The sequence below is a fragment of the Mustela lutreola genome, chromosome 16 (genome assembly GCF_030435805.1).
Source record: "Mustela lutreola isolate mMusLut2 chromosome 16, mMusLut2.pri, whole genome shotgun sequence".
NCBI classification, from domain to species: domain Eukaryota; kingdom Metazoa; phylum Chordata; class Mammalia; order Carnivora; family Mustelidae; genus Mustela; species Mustela lutreola.
Genome location: NC_081305.1, coordinates 41,047,668 through 41,067,870, shown reverse-complemented (window position 1 = coordinate 41,067,870; position 20,203 = coordinate 41,047,668). Strand labels below are relative to the sequence as shown.

Here is a 20,203-nt window from a genome sequence, read left to right as displayed (position 1 = left end):
ACATAATTATCAAATGACAACAAATACATGCTTTTCAATAATTACTTTAAATGTAACTGGGGTAAATGCTGCAATCAAAAGACACAGGGTGACTAAATATACAGAAAAACTAACCCAACTATATGCTTCAAGAGACTCATTCAGACCTAACACATAAAGACTAAAACTGAGGGGATGATAAAAAAATAATCCATGCAAATGGAAGAAAAAAAAGTGAGGATAGCAAGCAATCAAAGACTGTAGCAAGAGGAAAAAGAAGGACATTGTATAATGATAAAAGGATTACTCCCACAAGAGGATATAATTGTAAATATCTGTGCACGTAACATAGGAGCATCTAAATATATAAAGCAAATATTAACAGACATAAAGAGAGAAATTGAGAGTACTCCAATAATAGTAGCGGATTTTAACACCCCATTTACATCAATGGATAGATCATCTAGACAGAAAATCAATAAGGAAACAGCAGTTTTGAATGACACATTACACCAGATGGGCTTAACAGATATATACAGAACATTTCATCTAAAAACAGCAGAATATACATTCTTTTCAAGTGCACATAAAACATTTTTCAGGATAGATCATATGTTAGGCCACAAAACAAGTCTCAATAAATTTATGATTGAAATCATATCAAGCATCTTTTCCAACTACAGTGGTGTAAAACTAAAAATCAATTATAAGAAAAAACTGGAAAAAACACAGATGTGTAGAAGCCAAGCAACACATTACTAAGTAACTGGTAGATCAAAGAGGAAATCAAAGAGGAAACAAAAAAAATACATGGAGACAAAGGAAAATGAAAACAGAATGGTTCAAAATCTCTGGGACAACACCAAAAGCAGTTCTAAGAGGGAAGTTTATGGGGTGCCTGGGTGGCTTAGTGGGTTAAAGCCTTTGCTTTCAACTCAGGTCATGATATCAGCATCCTGGGATGGAGCCCTGTATTGGGCTCTCTGCTCAGCAGGGAGCCTGCTTCCCTTCCTCTCTCTCTGCCTGCCTCTCTGCCTACTTGTGGTCTCTGTCTGTCAAATAAATAAAATCTTTTAAAAAGAAAAAAAAAAAAAAAGAGGGAAGCTTATAATGATATGGGCCTACCTCCAAAAGCAAGAAGAATCTCAAATAATCTAACCTTACACCTAAAGTAACTCGAAAAAGAACAAAAAAGGCACAACGTTGGTAGAAGGAAGGAAATAATAAAGACAGAGCAGTAATAAGTGAAATAGGGACCAACGAACAAACAAACAAACAAACCATATAGAAGATCAATGAAACGATTAGCTGGTTCTTTGAAAAGATAGAATTAATAAACATTTAACTTTTTCATCAAGAAAAAGAGAGGACTAACATACATAAAATAAAAAACAAAAGAGAAGTTACAACCAAGAGCACAGAAATACAAATGATTATAAGGGACTACTAAAAAAAAAAAAAGTCAACAAATTGGACAACTTAGAACAGATGGATAGACTGTTAAACACATACAATCTTTCACAACTGAATCAGGAAGAAATATGAAATTTGAACGAACTACTAGTAGTGAAATTAACTGAGTAATCAAAAAACTCCCAAAAAGCAAAAGTCCAGACCCAGATGGCTTTTTTTTTTTTTTTAAGATTTTATTTATTTATTTGACAGAGATCACAAGTAGGCAGAGAGGCAGGCAGAGAGAGTGAGAGGGAAGCAGGCTCCCCGCTGAGCAGAGAGCCTGATACGGGACTCGATCCCAGGACCCTGAGATCACAACCCAAGCTGAAGGCAGCGGCTTAACCCACTGAGCCACCCAGGTGCCCCCAGAACATTGAAGATATTCCCAAGTTCCTTGCAGCTCTGGTATGAGACAAATGTCCAGAGAGAAAGGTGTTTTTGTGAATTTCATTTGCACAAAGCCACAATCAGGCAGAGCAGGAGGACTTTCAGCCAAGACATCCCTTATGCACACCTGCCACCCATCCCTGGCCACAAATCTGGATCACTGCTGGCCTCCATGGACCAAAGCTGCCAAGCTCTTTCCCTTCAAGACAACTCTGTCCTTGTGGAGGGAGCAAAGGACTCTAATCCAAGTGTTAAACTTGAAATTGTGTTCTCAGGTTCTTTCTTTTTTTTTTTTTAAAGATTTTACTTATTTATTTGACAGAGATCACAAGTAGGCAGAGAGGCAGGCAGAGAGAGAGAGAGGAGGAAGCAGGCTCCCTGCGGAGCAGACAGCCCGATGCGGGGCTCGATCCCAGGACACCGGGATCCTGACCCACTGAGCCACACAGGCACCCCTCTCAGGTTCTTTCTGAGCCACAAAGCCTTGTTTCTCTGAGGCCTGTCTGGGTGAGACGAGTCCCACTTGAGGTCACTCCCTCCCTACATGACCACTGCTCTCTCTGTCTCAACATCTACACTGAGCCACACTTAGTCATGCCTCAATTTAGGGATGGAATTCATTTCAAGGCAGAAATCCAAACAAGGCTAATGACGGGGATTCCACTGTATCCACAGTCACCTTTGTCATCTAAAAATCTTTAATTAGGGGGAGGAGGCACCTGGGTGGCTCAGCCAGTTAAGCCTCCAACTCCTGGTTTCACCTCAGGTCTTGATCTCATGGTTCGTGGGACTGAGCCCCATGTCAGGCTCCCTGCTCAGCGGGGAGTCTGCTTGAGATTCTCTCTCTGCCCCTCCTTCCCACTCATGTGCTCTATTTCTCTCAAATGAATAAATAAATATCTTCAATTTTTAAAGAATTTAAAAGGGCAACAGGAGGGATCCTTGTGGTGACGGAGATGTCCTTCATCTTGACTGTATCAATGTCAATACACTCACTGTGATATTATACTATACTATTACAAGATGTATGGGGTGAGTATAGGAACAGGAAACAGGAAAAAGGGCACATTGAGATTACTCTGTATTATTTCGTATAACTGTTATGTGAATCTAAAATTATCTCAAAATGAACGGTTTAATTTCTTAAAAATCAAGAACTTAAAAGTAACTGGCCTTTCTGTTCGTGCATAATGGAAGCAAATTCTAATGTTGTGCACGTAAATAATAGATAACCATTTTCATGGATCAGCGCCATCCTTTGTTGTATAAGAAACATTTTAAAGTTAAGGGACTATGCCTTTAATAGGAAAATTTGATGTGTTAGCAACTACTGGTTGATCTTTGTGCATTTTTCAATTGCAAATTGCACTTTAAAAATGCAAACAATTATTAATATTGATTTGGACTCAAACAATATTGAATTTCAATATATTTCCAGCTCTTTTATGAATTACCCTGTGGATACGTGGTGATTATGATAAAAGAGCATTTGCATGCTCAATTTCTTTTTCAGGGAGGAACCTTGAAGAGGGCTGATGTGATCCATGGATAATGAACTTCACAGGGACAAGACTGGCTCCAGAGTCCTCTGCTCGGCCCTCGAACTTAGCAGGCAGCACAGACTTTCAGGGCCACATTCTCCAAGCCAATATTACACAGCACAGGCTCAAGGCCTGGATGGGATTTAGTGTCATAGTTTTTAGGGCAAGGAGAAGGCATAGATGTATATCATGCTTTGTTAACCTTCCAAGTAGCATGCGGGATACTATATAAACATCCCATTTAGCTTTTGAGCAATAACCTCGTGAAATAAAATCATTATCCCTATTGGATACGGGATTGGTTCTTTGTAAGGAGATGTGGAGATGGAATTTAGGGTACAAAACTTTTATTAAGGATCATAACCTGTGAAGGGAAAAGGGAGGAAGCCAAAGCAAGCAGAAGAGGTTAGACAGGGATGCAGGTCCAACCCAGCCTGAGTAGAGAGGGCTGAATTAGGTGTGGCCCATGGGAGTGTCCCACAGCAGGCAGAAATGACTGTGCCTTCATGCATCACTCTGCTCAGTAACTGGATGTGGCATGCCCAGGGAAAGGCACGACCCCAGAGAGGACAGTTTGCTGCAACCACAGTAGATCCTGAAGGAGCTGACAGCTGGGAGGTGGCTGCTGGCCACACGTCCTGTGGGCAGTCAGTGAGTCCTTCCTGCAGGGGGATCTGGATAGCACATCATTTTACGATGGTGAAATTAGGACCCAGAGAGAATAAACATGGCCAAGGTTACGTCTACATAAGTGATATCAGATCTGCCTGACTCAAATCTTGCCTCTCCGCACCCCATTCACTGCTTCTTCCAAACAAAAGCATAGATCAGACTGTCCTGACCTTCAGCTACTGAGACATGAAGGGCTTAAAGTCTCCAGAGGAACACACAGAAAGTCTGACTGCGTAAGCAGATACCCTTACCTCACCTCGGCTGACATCTCTGCAACATGCACGCGTGTGCACACACACATGCTTAGTTCTTGGCGATTATCTCATTGCTAATGGAAGGCAGGGGCATGGATTTTCTGGGTTAAAAGTTCCCCTGACAGTACAGCCTAGAGAGCATCACCCCCCTAGCAAATCCATTGGGTCTTGCCAAGAGCAGCAGACGATGTATGATGCTGCACAGCCTCCTTTTACTTTTAGAAAGCACTGAGCTTTTCACATTTTCCAGCTGCTCTGACATCCACAGCCACAGCAGGGAAAATTACAGGGAGGAAAAAATTGCATATTTACTTCTCAAAATTGAAAGTTGGGGTATAATATGGACAGAAAGGAGTGTATGAGTAAACCTAGAATGCCCTGGCCCCTGGCAGGGTGCAGCTGCCTTCAAGCTGCAAACAGCAATGCATAGACTCCAGAAGAAGAGAGAATGGCAAGGAGGTTTGGCTTTCTTCCAGGGAATCCCTCTCCTTGTGGCTGGCACAGGGAGCCCCCAGAGGACTTGCCTTTGTGTTTCCAGCTGCCAAGAATGCCTGGCACAGAGTAGGTGCTCGGGCAATATGTGGCAAGCAAAGAGAGAGCTAGGAAGAGGAGGGAGAAGGGGAAGGGATCCTTGCATAGCAGGACCAGCTCAGTCCTTTGGGTTGAGGTCATGCGGAGTCTAGCAGGTATGCCCTGTGTGTCTGCACAGTGCGCATGCACGGACATCCCCTTTGGGAACGGGCTGGCCCCTTTAAGGTGGCTCCATGGTTAACCATCACATCCTTGATCTTCTCTAGTCCAGCATGATTTTCCCTGGAGCCCTCTTCAGAACAGCTGGTGTCTTCCAAGCTGAGCAATCAACTCTGTTGGCCCTACCCTGGTTATGGAGAATTGGGTCTCCCCTCAGGCTACCAGGAGGGGACCAGAATGTGAGTAACCTGGAAGTTCTAATGAGTGGCTAGACATAAGACAGGAGCCTGTCTTCTCCATGAGGCTCTGCCTCATGTCTCCCTCCAGCAGACACCCTGTGCTTCAAGTACCTCACTGACCCTCCAATTCTGCCCCCTCTTTCACCACAAGGTGTTGGGAAGCCAGAAATTTGGGGCCACCCTAACCCTCCCTCCACCTCTCCCCACATTCCAACTGTGGACTCAGCCTCCTGTGTGTTTCCTTTCCATCTCTTTTTTCCAGCCCCTCAGTGAGGCTGATTCAGCACCTGGACAGCTCCCTACCTCCACTTTGGTCCCCTCCCTTTGCAAAGGATACTCCACTTTGGTATCCCTCCCTTTTGCAAAAGAGTCTGAGGGCCCCCAGTTGCCCAGTGGTTCAAGTTTGAATGTCTTAGCATATCCCGCAAGGTTCACTGAGTATCCAGGGTCTGCAGCTCTCCTGCCTTTAGTCTCATTTCTCACCATTCCCTGAAGGTCCCAGGCCAAGTGAGGCATCCTCCTGTGTGTTCCTAGAGCCCCTGGGCTTTGTTCTAACACAGGTGAGAGACTAATGTAGAGGAAAGAGCTCTGGGCTCTGCCCTGACTGTGCCTGGCTAGTGAGAAGAGGCTCAGGATGGGTGGGATGGGCCACTGGGTCCCAGTCCTCTCCCTGCAGGGCACATGCTCTTTCATGGGTGGTCTTGTTCTGGTCTCGAAACAGCTTTGCTGACTTCATTGCTTACCTTGAACAACACACGGGTCTGGTTTATCTCCCCCTGAATTTTCAGCCTATTTTCTGCTGCCCCATGTCCCTGAGTTCTTGGCCTCAAGGACACAGGCAGAAAAGGTGCTAAGTATTTACAATCTCTGGACATGCTATTCTATGGCATGTTTGCTGGGCCAAGGATGTAGGCAGCACTCAGCAGACTGGGAGCACCCCACAGCAGAACAGCACCCATGCAGGTCCCACACATGTCCTTGTATCACAATGTCATATGAAAGGGCACTTAAGCCCTAATTTCCAGCACGATTGTTGCAAGGAGAAAGACACGGGTAGAAATACACATTTTCATGATGAGATCCAGAGCGGCCAATCATCGGTCTACAGTGAACACACATGTCAGAAGCAGTCCATTTCCTATACTAACTATATGGCATTTTCATAATGGAAATTATTATCAAAATGACATAGCCAATGACCCTTGGTGGCAGATCCAGACCTTCAGAGCTTCCAAATTGGAAACATGGATTTTTAAAAAAGATTTTTTAATTATTTATTTAAGGGAGGGGAGGGGCCAAGGGAGACGGAGAGAATCTCAAGCAGACTCCCTGCTGAGCAGTGAGAACCCAACACAAGGCTTGATCCCGTGACCCTGAGATGGTGACCTGAGCCAAAATCAAGAGTCTGACATTTAACAGACTGAGCTACCTAGGCACCCTGGAAACCTGGATTTTTAATGTGAAATTTCCTGATTCTCAAATTGGCAAACAACACACATTTTTCAAACCTACCCAAGCCGATCAAAACTCATGTCGAAGCTGGATTTGGCTGGGGGGGGGGGGTCCACCCACTGCCACTGCGGCCATGAAAATCATCGTCCAGGCTGCGGAAAGGCACCTGACCTCTGGATATAAAGGATTCAAGGAATTTTATGCAAAAGCAGCTGAGAGGAGAAAAAGCCTGTGAGTCAGCTGGTGTGGAGAGAGGCCCCTGCCTCGCAGGTGTGGAGCTGCGCCCTACAGCTCTGTATCTGGATGGTGCGCACGCAGAAACAAGGGCTTCCGGCATGGAGGACAGTCACTGCGATGGCACAGTCCACCCAGCAGTGATACACACATGCGCGCCTGCACACACGCACACACAGTCACGCTCCTATGCACCAGTCATGGGTTGAACTGTGTCGCTCCTGTGTTGCCCCAAATTCCCATGTTGGAGTCCTAACCCCCCATACCTCAGACTATGACCTCATTTGGGAAAAGGGTCATCACAGAGGTAATGAGCTAAGAGGAGGTCACGTTGGAGTAGGGCTGAGCCTCTAACCTAATATGACCAGGGTTGTAATAAAAAGGGGAAATCTGGACCGACACGCATGCAGCGAGAATACCACGTGAGGATAAAGGCAGAGATCTACAAGCCAAAGAATGCCAAAGATTACCAGCAACCCCTCCCCAGAATCTAGCGGAGAGGCCTGGCATAGATCTGCCTTCACCACCCTCAGAAGGGGCCAACCTTGCTGACACCTTGAGCTCAGATTTCCAGCCTCTGGGACTCAGAGGCAACACATTTCAGCTGTTGAAACCCTCTTGTCTGTGGTATGCTGTCACAGCAGCCCAGCTCCTGCCTGCCTCAGTGGTTGTCATCAACTGTGTGCAGACAGTGTCGGGCCAGCATTTGACACAAGGCTTGTGACAAGCAGGATGTGCTGAGAGGTTAAGTAACAGAAACCCTATCCCACTGGGAATCCCGTAGCTCCACAGAGTCATCAGGACCCGGATCCTTCCTGAGGCTCCACTCCTCTGTCCTCGGGCACGTTTTATCCTCAGGTGGCTTCTACATGGTTGTTTGATGGCTATGGCCACAGGATGCCTAGGGGATCCTAGATGGATCTGGCAGGAGAGGGGGAGCCCTGGTCCCTAACCATGGAGCCAACCTCCTGGACCCTGAGCAGAAGGCCACCGCCCCGACCCAGTGCCTAGGGTTAGGGGGTATGCCTCGTGCTGGTGGGCACAGGTCTGGGACCAGTGGGATGAAACTGCCTTTCTTGGCACTGGGAGTGAGATCAGTGCCTCCAAACTCAAACACCAGGAGACAAGGGGAAGGCGTGACATAGAGTGGGCTACTGAGTCCCCTAGGTACAAAAGCTGCGTGAAAAACTAGGACTAGGATGAGGAAAAAGGCTCAGAGAGGCTGAGTAACTTGTTCAAGGCCACGCTGTGGTGAAGTGATAGAGGCCTATTGCAGGTTGAGGTCCAAGAAGCGCTGTCTGCCACTCCCCACGTCACGTCCCAGGATTAACCACTCCGCCCGTGACAGAGGGAGCCACACTGTGGACCCAAGCTGGCACACACCTGGTCTGTCAGTGGGCAGGGGCGCAGGGCCACTCCGTCCCTCTCGGAAGCCCTCCTTGAGACCAGTCTGTTGGCCTGCCCCTCCCAGCACAGCACTAGCCTGCTGGCTCCCACAAAGACGATGGCCTCCATGAGGGCGCTCGGCTCACCTGGGACTGTGTGTGTGAGCACACGTGTGTGTGAGCACATGCGTGTCTGTGACTCCGTCCTGTGAATGGAGAAGGTGAGGGCTTGTGGCTGTGTCTGGGCAAGCATGGGTGTGGGGGGACATGTGTCCACACACGTGCGCACACACGTGGGCATTTCATCCCTTTGCCCTGCGGCCACCGGGACGATGACCAATGACCATCACCCCCAGCTCAGAGGCGCTTCCCCCACCAGCTGCTGCCTGGGGTCAGCCCTCCTTCCTGGCAGAGGCGAGCAAGGCCCCCTTTCCCGCGGGGGCCTGTAGGGCGGGTGGGCTAGAGCGGGGCTCCGAAGTGGCAGCCCAGCAGGGCCATCTGCCATCTGTGCCTCCCGCTCCACTTCCCCCTCTGTCCCCTCTCCGCCTCAGGGTGCATCACTCTGGTGACCCCTGGGAATTGGAAGCTAATTTTCCACGATCATTAGTGATGGAAAGACCTCAGGTTCTGCCTTTAATTAAAGTCAAACGTGGGGCTGAGGAGAAACGCAGCACGCAGGCGTCCTCTTCTCACTTGTAAAAGCCATATGCAAATAATTAAGCCAGGCATGGAAGCCATAATTAAAAATTTCACAAACCCCCTCATTAGCTGAGCAGCCTGCACAGAGAAGTGGGACCGCGGCACTCCCCCATGCCGAGAGCAGCTCCCGCAGATGGTTAATTGGGGCTGGGTGGGGGGAGAGGCAGACCCTTCCCCCCCCCCCCAGGTGACAGTGCACCTGGCAAGGAAAGAGCTGGCAGGGGTCCTGGGTTCCCGGGCTAGCAGCAATGACCTCTCACCTCTGCTTAGGAGGCTTCCAGCCGGGGACCAGGCTGCCAGGGAGAAGCAGATGAATCCAAACATGCATCCACCCACTGCAAGGTGAGGAGACAGGACCCTGGTCCCAAACTTCACAGCTTCCCCTGGCCCCAGGCCCTTAGTGTGCCCAGGAGGTTGAGGTGGACCTTCGGTCTGAGGCAGGCTCAGCAGACCCCCTCTTCCCCAGCAACTATGTGTCCTGAGGCTTTCAACCCCTAGCCATGCATACAGATGTCCCCAGACCTGGTGGCCATTGTGCGGCAGGGGTGGGGAGAGGGGGCTGAACACCAAGGCCCAGACAGGTCACTTACCGCGCCCCATAAACACAGGCAGCCCCAGCTCCAATCAGCATTTCAAGAACTATGAGGAGGGGCGAGACAGCCAGGAAACGTCTGAACTCACTACTCATTCTCAGGCCCCTTCCCCCCCACCCCTATGATCCCCAGGATGCCCGGCCCAAGCCTTCAGCCCCTGGAGACATCTGATTCACCTCAGGTCCTGAATCGATCCTGCCAGGCAAGTCACCGCAGGCATAATCTCCCCTTGCGCATTGACATTTCCAAATGAATATTCACTCATCCTAGTCCTGGCCACTTGTTTTCCCGTCTGGCCTGATCAATGGTGTTTCCCTCAAGAAGTCGTGCTCATCAGGGGCACTGAAGCTGCCCGGGTGTGCGGGGATGAGATGTGCCCGCCCCGCTGAGAGCCTGGACAAGCTCACCTCACTCGTAGACCACAGGCCCTGGCCTGAGCCAGAGTCCCCCTGCAGCTGAGATGCTCACTCTGTCAGTATCACAGACATAAGCTGAATATGATTAAAAATAAATCCAGAAACTGGCTTTCCTTTTGAGGATTTGGGGATCTGATGGAGCCACAGGATGTCAGTGAGCCAACCTCTGAGTTCTGTCCGCTCAAGACAATCCTGACCGAGAGGAGTCCTCCATCTGATGTCTTTGGCCAGATTCCTAAACCTGACCCTTTCCCATTCTGGTCTTGACCTTCCCAGTGGCTCAGGAAACAGCATTCCTCTTTCCAGCTCTCCTCTAGCAAACAGAGGGGACGCAAGCCCTTCCACCAAGGGTCATCAGACACCTGCCCCCAGGCTCCCTGCTCTCGGAAGCTGATCCCAGGCAGTCATGATCTTAGCTGACCTGTCTTGTTTCTTGTCTGAACCCAGTTAGCTTTAACAGTCAGTTCTGCAAGTCAGCTTGGGTGCTCTTCCTTTTGTTCACCCTCTAAGCCAAGCTGCTCTGATGGTCAGCACCCCTGCCTCACCCTTCTTATTCCCCTCCATCATCTGCAGCTCCCCAGTTACAGACGCATCTGCCCAAGGACCCCTACTTTGAGCCACTGACACAAGGTAATACCCCCAAATAGGTCAATATGTTCTCATGGGGAAGGAGGCTATTCCACCAAGAAGGTGGTATTTGAACCATGGGGATATCTAGGGAACAGCCTGTGCAAAGGCCCTGGGATGGGAGTGTTCCTGACACCGAGTTTGTCTACAAAACGGTGAACATAAAGAAGAGGGAAAGGAGACACAGTCAGAGAAATAAGGGGGGGGGGCAGTTGGGTTAGCCATTGAAAAGAAGTTGGCTTTTACTGTAAGTAACATAAGGGCATTATCTGGTTTGGATTAGAACAGAACCCGACTGGCCACATAGGCAGGCAAGGGCAGAAGCAGGAAGGCCAGGGAGAGAGATTTCGGCTGTAATGCGAACATGCAGGTCTGTCATTCTTATGAGAATTGGCACTTTAACGAGAGGACTTTATTTTGACTTTGAAAATTACATGTTTTTACTCTGACGCTCTGATAGCAATATGTATCTTCAGTCTACTTGTCGGCCATGAGATTTTCTGACATGAGGATTCTGGATCCTGAAAAATCTGTAAGTCTTTCTCTCTCTCTCTCTCTCTCTCTCTCTTTTTTTAAAGATTTTATTTATTCATCTGAGAGAGACAGAGACACAGAGAGCACAAGGAGGGGGAGAGGCAGAGGGAGAAGGAGAAGCAGATGCCCAGCTGAGCTGGGAGCCCAATATGGGGCTCAATCCCAGGACCCCAGGATCATGATCTGAGCTGAAGGCAGAAGCTCAACCATCTGAACCACCCAGGAGCCCCTATAAGTCACTCGTTTCCAGAGCCAGAAGTGCAGGAAAGTCAGCGGCTTGGTACTTGTTGGTGGAGCGAACGTGGGATACAGACATTCGGTGAGGACTGGGAAGAAGCCAAGTGGCCTGGGTCCAAATCCTGGCTCCATCAGGCACTGACCGTGTCACTCTGGGCAAGCTGCTTCAGCTCTCAGTGCCTCAGTTTCCCTGCCTGCAATATGGGGGTAATAATGGCTGCCCCACAAGTTGTCCTAAGGACAAGCTGAGCATTAAGGGGCAGTACCTAGTGCACAGGGACAGCTCCATCATGTTAGTGACTACTTTGGGAAAACGACCAGAGCTCCTCAAGGTGCTTCTCTCCCACGCAAGTCTGTCAACCCGCAGCTGGAGCAACGACCTGCCCTTGGACATTACCTAGCACAGCCTGAAGGTCACCGAGAAACAGGAGCCATGGTGGATCCTAATGGGGCTCTCCAGGGAATATCTCAGGAGCTCAGGCTACAGCAGCCCCACCGAGAATGGTGACCTTCTTGGAAGGGCTTCCATGAAACTGGCCCTTGAGCACTTGGTCAAGAAGGAAAAACACGTAGCCTCTCCCAGCACAAGCGCCTCAGCCCCCGGCACCGGCCTTGGGCTACCTCCACTGGTGCGCGTCACACCCAACAAAGGGGTTGGTATTTATTTTGACATTCCATGTTTGCTAAACTATTTCAGTCTTCTCTGCAGAGTAGGCCAAGCATGTCAGGATGGCCAACTTTGAAAGTTGAATGTAGCCGGTCTTTCCCCTGATGATTAAAAATATGGTACCTTCTATCTTCGGCCCATGTACTCACCATGTACCCACTCTGACAATTTCAGTTCAGACCAGAGCTCGGTATGTGCTGTGAGCTCACGGGCAGTCAGATCATCGCAGAACCGGGAAAACAGCCTGGCATCTGAGGCCTTGGGTTTTGGTGGGCATTTTTTTGGTTGGTTTCTTTTTTTTCCTTTTCTTTTCTTTGTGTACATAATTAATTATTTCGCAAGTAAGGTTACAGTCTTCTTTAAAAATTGGCAAAATTGTTAGAAGCTGAAGCTTGCCAAGGAATGATGGAGCATATTCTGAAAATATTTGTGAGGTTTTCCTCTAGATTCACACAAACACACACAGTCCTTGTCTTGAGTTTAGCATTGCAAGAACACCTATCATGGAAAGTCTAATATTATTTTCCAATGAAAATAATTTACTCATTTACTTCAAAGAAATCTGACTCCGCTTCAGACAATAACCAATTCTACCAGTGGTCTCAAAGGCTCAGGAAAACAGCATTTCCTCTGATCTACCTTTTAGCCACAGGTCTCCTCTACCCAGGTAGTGTGCCCATACACATGGCCTTTTGTCATCCATTCATGACAACTAATAGCCAAAAAATACATTTGACTTTTGGCAAAACTTCCAACCTTCTGCCCTCCCTAGGTCATTGTTTGGGCCTTTGCAATGAATTCCGCCAAGGTTTCTCATTTTCTCTCCCAGACAAGGTCTGGTGGCCCTCGGTGTATGTTTCATGGGAGTTTCCAATGAGGCGCGGGTCTGTGTCCTTAAGGCTACCAAGAGGTTGCTCACACAGGTGACAAGCATTTCAGATCCTGACGATGTGTTCCGCTTCGACTTTCTTTCCTGTGAAGCAGAGAAGGATGTTTTGCAGGCAAAAATGAAACCCACAGGTTTTAGAATACATTTCATGTGATCTTGGTCCAACACTATTTAAGGGATGAAGACGGTCTGGCATCCCTGCCCAGAGCGCCTCAAGGAAGGTGCGCCCCATCTTGGCAATAGATACAAGCCTCGAGGGAAAAAAAGCAAAATCAGGAGTCCTGATGCTCAATTTTGGTCTGCATACTGCAATGTGACCTCTACGGCCCGCAGCCAGAGGGCGGGGGGCAGGCCAGGCATCCAGCTATGCCCAGGCTCCAAGAAGCAGGATGTGTCTGTGGGTTTGTTTCGCACCAAAGTGATGAGCACGGTGCACTGGCACCTGTGGCGATGGAAATGATCCTTCTTTGATTTCCAGCCTGCAGTGTTAGGACCAACTTCGCCTCTGGGAAAGGATAAAACCAGAGGTGTAAGAGGCTCCCGGTCCCTTTTTTTGTGCTGCTCTGTAGTAAACAGAAAAATCAAACTCTCCCTCAGAGCCCATCCTCACCGTCAAACATGAACCACTTCTGATGTTCGTGACATGGAGTGGGAACCGTAGGACGTATGGTGACACAAACACACAGTGGCAGTCTACAACGTACCTCCCACAGGTGTCACTGAGCGAAACCGCCAGATCTCTTTCTCTGGAGATTCTGCAGGAACCCCACACCAGGAAAATTGCAGAAAGCTTTGCATCCTGTTAGTGGGGAGTATGAGAATATAACTTTATGCTTTGAACCGCCCCTGGCACAAGAAGATGTCTCCAATTACGAGATGTTCTTTTTCAAGCCTTATAAATCCTCCTTTTCTTCCCCAGAGATGGATACACCTGCCAGAGGCTCTCCTGACCTGTTCCTCTTCCTGTCTCTCTGGAGGAGAGTCCTGCTGTCGACCACCACCTCTGGGGAAGGTGGTTAAGGCAACGTCACTTGTTTTTCCGAGCCCTAATTGCTCAGAGACTTTTCTCCCCACCACGAGGGCTACAGCACCTGTGCCCCCTCGCAGACGTCGTAGTGGGGACCAAGCCCCAACATGCAACATTAAACAGAGGGGTGGAGTTCCTGGTCCTCCCAGGCCAATGATGAAGGAGGCCAAGGAAGGCTCTCAAAAGGAAGGCAGGGTTTTAAGCAGCGTGCTAGCATGGAAAATCCGGGGTCCCCGAGCTCTAAGCCTCCATCCCCTGGCAACAATCACTCAGATGCAATTCAGTTAATTCCCTCCTGCACCATCTCAGCGTTCATGGCAGCCTTCCCACACACAATAGCAGAGGGGGCAGAGTCATGGGCAGGAAGGGACCTCAGACTCACCCTTTGTCAAGCAGAGATCATCAAATACCAAGCAGCAGATTTGCTCCTTGACATGTGGGGGGTTATGGTCACTCTCATTCTTTCCCTCAGGCCCTGTTGTCTTAGGATGATATGAAGTGACTCTAAAAATGGCCCATATTTCTCCCCTGACACAAGGGCATAAATCACTACATCTTCGGCGCTTTCTTTGCAGTATCGATTCTTCTGAGAAGGAAGGCAGATGGTTCCGATATGGCATCATCTAATATTCGCCCAGCTTGATTTATAGATTTCTTTGTGCATTACCTGAACATAAACCGGTCTTACCGGCTTTCTTATACACTTGTCAAATTAAGGTAAGATATTCTTGTTGACCTTTAAACCCCCCCCCAAAAAAAAAAAAAAATTTAAACGTGTCTGAGACATTTTCCAGCAAGCATTCAGATGGGCTAGGCCCTCAGATGCCAATTAAGAGGATGTAATTATGAAAGGGATCGTAGTCTGTGCTTCGGGTAATGATTTAATTTTAGTTTTAATGCGTTCGCTCAATAGACGGAAAGAAAATAAGCTGGTTACGAATAATCTTGTGAAAGAGACGAGGACAATTTGGCACCATTTGTTCCTTAATTTACCAAAATGGGAAGGAGCTGGGGGAGCTTGGCGCCCCAGCCTTCCAGGAGGAAGGAACACTTCTTGAAAGGTGCAGAGAGAAGCTGCAGTGGCAAGAACCAAAATAGAGACGAAGCAGCCGTTTGCTGTGATGTTACCAAACACAGCCAACGCCAGCCTTCAAGCTGCGCGAGGGTGTGAATTGGATCTAACTTCTAGCAGGGGAGGAAATTCCGTTTGGGTGCTGCATAAGGCTTTCTCCTGTGTCATTTCTCCCACTGCCATTCCCACAGCCAAGTCCAGACCTGGGGGTCTGGGCAATATCCACATGAGGCTGGCCATTGTCTGCCTGGACACAGGAAAAATGCAGGTACTCTTCACCCTCCTTCTATGAACACCATTCTTCAAGGTGAAATGATGCTGCTTATACCTATTTGGGCTAACGTCTGTATGTCCAAACCTAGATACACACACACACACACACACACACACACACACCTGTGACTATATCCTTGAGGTCCCTTTCAGAAAAATACCCACTTAAACCACTTTAATCACTCATAAAGCTAGTATGAAGGTTAAATAACAAAAGCAGTAAAAAATAAGTATTGATTACAGCAATTAGTTAAGGGGTACATTTAAAAAAGAGGTAAAACACAAAGCATTGGGGGAAGGAGAATAATAATGTTGAGCTTACAATGGGATCAAACTTAAGATGTTATCAATTTAAAGTAGACTATTATAAGTTGCTATATGTAAGCCTCATGGTAACTAAAAAGAAAAAACCTATAGGAAATACACAAAAGATAATGAGAAAGGAATATAAACATACCACTTAAGAAAGTCGTCAAACCACAAAGGGAGAGGGCAAGAAGAAAGGAACAAAGAAGAACTCCCAAAAAATCAGAAAAAAAAAATCAGAAAACAGTGAACAAAATGTCAATAAGCATGTACCTGCCAATAATTACTTTACGTGTAAATGGACTAAATTTTTCAATCAAAAGACACAGAGTAGCTGAATCGATTTAAAGCAAAAAAGACACATTTATATGCTGCCTACAAGAGACTCACTTCAGAAGAAAGGACACAAATAGACTGAAGATAAAGGGATGAAAAAAGATATTCAATGGAAACCAAAAGAAAGCTGGAGTAGTTATACTTACATCTGACAAAATATACTTTAAAATAAAAGCAGTAATAAAAGAAAGAAGGGCATTACATAATGACAAAGAGGTCAATCCAGTAAGAAGATACAACATTTGTAAATATTTATGCACCTAACACAAAATACTTAAATATATAAAGCAAATAATAACAGACCTAAAGGAGAAATAAACAGTAATACAATAATACTAGGGAACTTTAATACCCTACTTACATAAATGGATTAGGTTTGCCAGACAGGAAATCAATAAGGAAATATCGGCCTTAAGTGACACATTAAACCAGATAGACTTAGATATTTATAGAACATTCCACCCAAAAGCAACTGAATAGACATTCTTCCCAAACGCACATGGGACATTTTCCAGGATAGATCATGCGTTATGTCAGAAAACAAATCTTAATACATTTTAGAGGACTAAAATCGTATCATACATCTTTTCTGACCACAATTGTAGGAAACTAGAAATTACATGAATAAAACCGGAAAATTCACAAATATGTGGAGATTAATCAATATGCCACTGAACAACCAGTGTGTCAAAGAAGAAATAAAAGGAGAAATTTTTAAAAATACTCTGAGATAAGTAAAAATGTAAATGTAACATACCAAAATAAATGGGAAGCAGCAAAAGCAGAAATAAGAGAGCTGTTAATAGCAATAAGTGCCTACCTCAAGAAACAAGAAAAGTCTCAAATAAATAACCTACTGTTATACCTCAAGGTATAAGAAAAAGAAAAAAAGTGAAACCCATAGTAGAAGAAAGGAAATAACAAAGATTATAGCAGAAATAAGTAAGAGACTAAAAAGACAATGGATAGGATCAACAAAACTAAGAGGCAATTCTTTGAGGATAAAACAGAAATAAATTGATGAACCTTCAGCCAGACTCACCAAGAAAAAATAAAGAAAAAAATAAAAACTAAAGAGGACTTAAATAAAATAAAATCAGAAATGAAAGAGGAGATACTGCAACTGATACCATAGAAACAAGGGATCTTAAGAAACCACTATGAACAATTATGTGTTAACAAATTTGATGACCTAGAAAAAATGGATAAATTCCTAGAGACATAAAGCTACCCAGACTGAACCATGATGAAATAGAAAATCTGAGCAGACTGATTACTAGTAAGGAGATTCAATCAGTAATGGAAAGCTTCACAACAAACAGAAGTCCAGAACCAGATGTCTTCACTGGTGAATTGTACCAAACATTCAAAGAAGAATTAATACTAATCCTTGTTGAACTCTTCCAAAATTAGAAGAGTAAGAGTAATTCAAACTCTTTTTACAAGGCCAGCAATACTTTGATACCAAAATGGGCAAGAATGGCACAAGAAAAGAAAATTACAGACCAATATCCTTGATGATCACAGATGCAAAAATCCTCAACAAAATATTAGCAAACTGAATCCAACACACATTAAAATGATCATACACCATGATGAAGAGGCATTAATTCCAGAGACGCAAGGATGATTCAACATTCACAAATCAGTTAATGTTATACATCACATTAACAAAACAAAAGAGAAAAATGATATAATCATCTCAACAGATACAGAAAAAGAAATCAATAAAATTCAACATACACTTATGATTAAAAAAAGACTCTAAACAAAGCAAGTATAGAAGGAATGTATGTATGCATAATAAAGACTGCATACGACAAACCCACAACTAACATCATACTCAACAGTGAAATGCTAAAAGCCTTTCCTCTAAAATTTGGAATGAGACAAGGATGCCCACTCTTGCCACTTTTATTCAACATAGTATTGGAAGTCCTAGACAGAGTAATTAAGCAAGAAAAAGAATTGAAAGTCACCCATATTGGAAAGGAAGAAGTAAAACTGTCACTTGTTTTAAGTGGCATAATGTTTCATATACAGAAAGCCCTGAAGATTTCATCAAAAAATGGTTAGAGCTAATAAATTCAGTGAAGTGGCAGGATACGAAATCAATCACAAAAATCTGATGCATTTCTATACACTAATAATGAGCTACCAGAAAAAGAAATTCAGAGAAAAGTCCCATTTACAACCGCATCAAAAACAATGAAATACCTAGGAATAAACTGAACCAAAAAGTTAAAGACATCTATACTCACAACTATAAGACAAATATGAAAATAAATTGAAGACACAAATAAATGGAAAGATATTCCATTCTCATAGATTGGAAGAAGTAATATTGTTAAAATGTCCATACCAGCCACAGTCATATACAGATTTAATGCAATCCCTATAAAAATCCCAATGGCATTTTCCCCAGAAATAAAACAAATAATCTTATAACTTGTATTCAACTATAAAAATACCCCAAATAGCCAAAGCAATTTTGAGAAAGAGGGACAAAGTTGGAGGTATCAAGCTCCCTGATTTCAAGCTATACTACAAAACTAAAGCAATTAAAACATTATAGTAGTGGCATAAAAACAGATACACAGATCAATGGAGATTCCAGAATTTAACCCACACATATATGGTCAATTAATTTATGACAAAGGACCCAAGAACATACAATGGGGACAAGACAGTCTTTTCAATATATGGTTTTGGGAGAACTGGACAGCCATAGGCAAAAGAATGAAACTGGACCATTTTCTTACACCATACACAAAAAAATAACTCAACATGGGTTTAAGTCTTGAATGAAAGACATGAAACCATGAAACTCCTAGGAAAAACATAGGTGGTAAGGTTCTTGCCCTTGATCTTGGCAATGATTTTTTAAATCTGACACCAAAAGCAAAAACAAACAAGTGGCATTATATCAAGTAGAAAGTTCCTGCCCAACAAAGGAAATCATCAACAAAATGAAAAGGCAACCCACTGAATAGGAGAAAATATTTTCAAGTCATATATCTGATAAGGGGCTAAGGCCCAAGATATATAAAGAACACCTACAACTCAACAGCAAAAAACCCAAACGATTCAATTAAAAAATGGGCAGGAGATCCCAATAGACATTTTTCCAAAGACAAGTACATGAAAAGATGCTCAACATCACTCATTATCAGGGAGATGCCAATCAAAACCAGAATGAGTTATCACCTTACACCTATTAGAATGGATATTATCAAAAAGATAAGAAATAACAAGTATTGGCAAGGATGTGGAGAAACGGGAGCCCTCATATCCTCTTGTGGGAATGCAAACTGGTGCAGCCACTGTGGAACACAGTACGAAGGTTCCTCAAAAAATTAAAACTAGAACTACCCTATGATCCAGCAATTCCACTCTGGATATTGATCAAAAGAAAATGAAAACACTAACTTGGAAGATATCTGCATCCCATGTTCAGAGCAGCAATTTTTGTAATACTCAAGATACAGAAATAACCTAAGTGTCCATCAATAGGTGAATGCATAAAGAAGATGTAAGACACACACACACACACACACACACACACACACACACAAAGTGGAATATTATTTAGCCATAATAAAGAACAAATCTTGCTATTCGTGGCAACCGGGGTGGACCTCAAGGGCATAATGCTGAATGAAATAAACCAGAGAAAGACAAATACCATATGATCTCTTCTATATGTAGAATCTATCTATCCATCTTCTTAAAACAAAACAAAACAAAACAAGCTCAAAGATAGAGAGAACAGATTGGTGGTGGCCAGAAGTGGGGGTGTTAGGGCGTGTGTGGAAGAAATGAACTGGTTTTGTTTTTGTAGCTTCAACAAACTGAATTATAAAAATACCCATTTAACAACCAACCTCTAATTAAATCTATCTGCAAAGCTCACTAAGGTAACAAAAGGGATCCCACCTGTAATGCCCGGCTCCCTGTCAAAGCCCTGTCTCCATCTTGCCTCGCAATCTCCCGTGTATCCCTTCTGCCCCCAGACCCAGATTTCAGCCTCCTTGGCCAATAGCTTCCTGCTCCTTCTACTCCCTTCTTTCCGCCACTGTTAAGAACTCTGCTCTTCCTTGAGTAACCCTATCCCCTCTTCCTTCCAGGACCAGCAGGACCTGTTTTTCTTATTACCCTGACTGCAGGGAGGCCTGGGAAATGCCAGGCAGGCAGAATTCTCCCCGTGAGGCTGGGAGGAAGGACGTGCAGGTGCTGGTC

At 45.2% G+C, this 20,203-nt stretch overlaps 1 protein-coding gene across 1 annotated transcript in view; it reads right to left on the bottom strand.

Moving 5' to 3' along the window:
- The window catches only part of CHST8 (carbohydrate sulfotransferase 8), a 126,114-nt gene that overhangs the window by 72,956 nt on the left and 32,955 nt on the right, over positions 1-20,203 (bottom strand). The window lies entirely within an intron of this gene.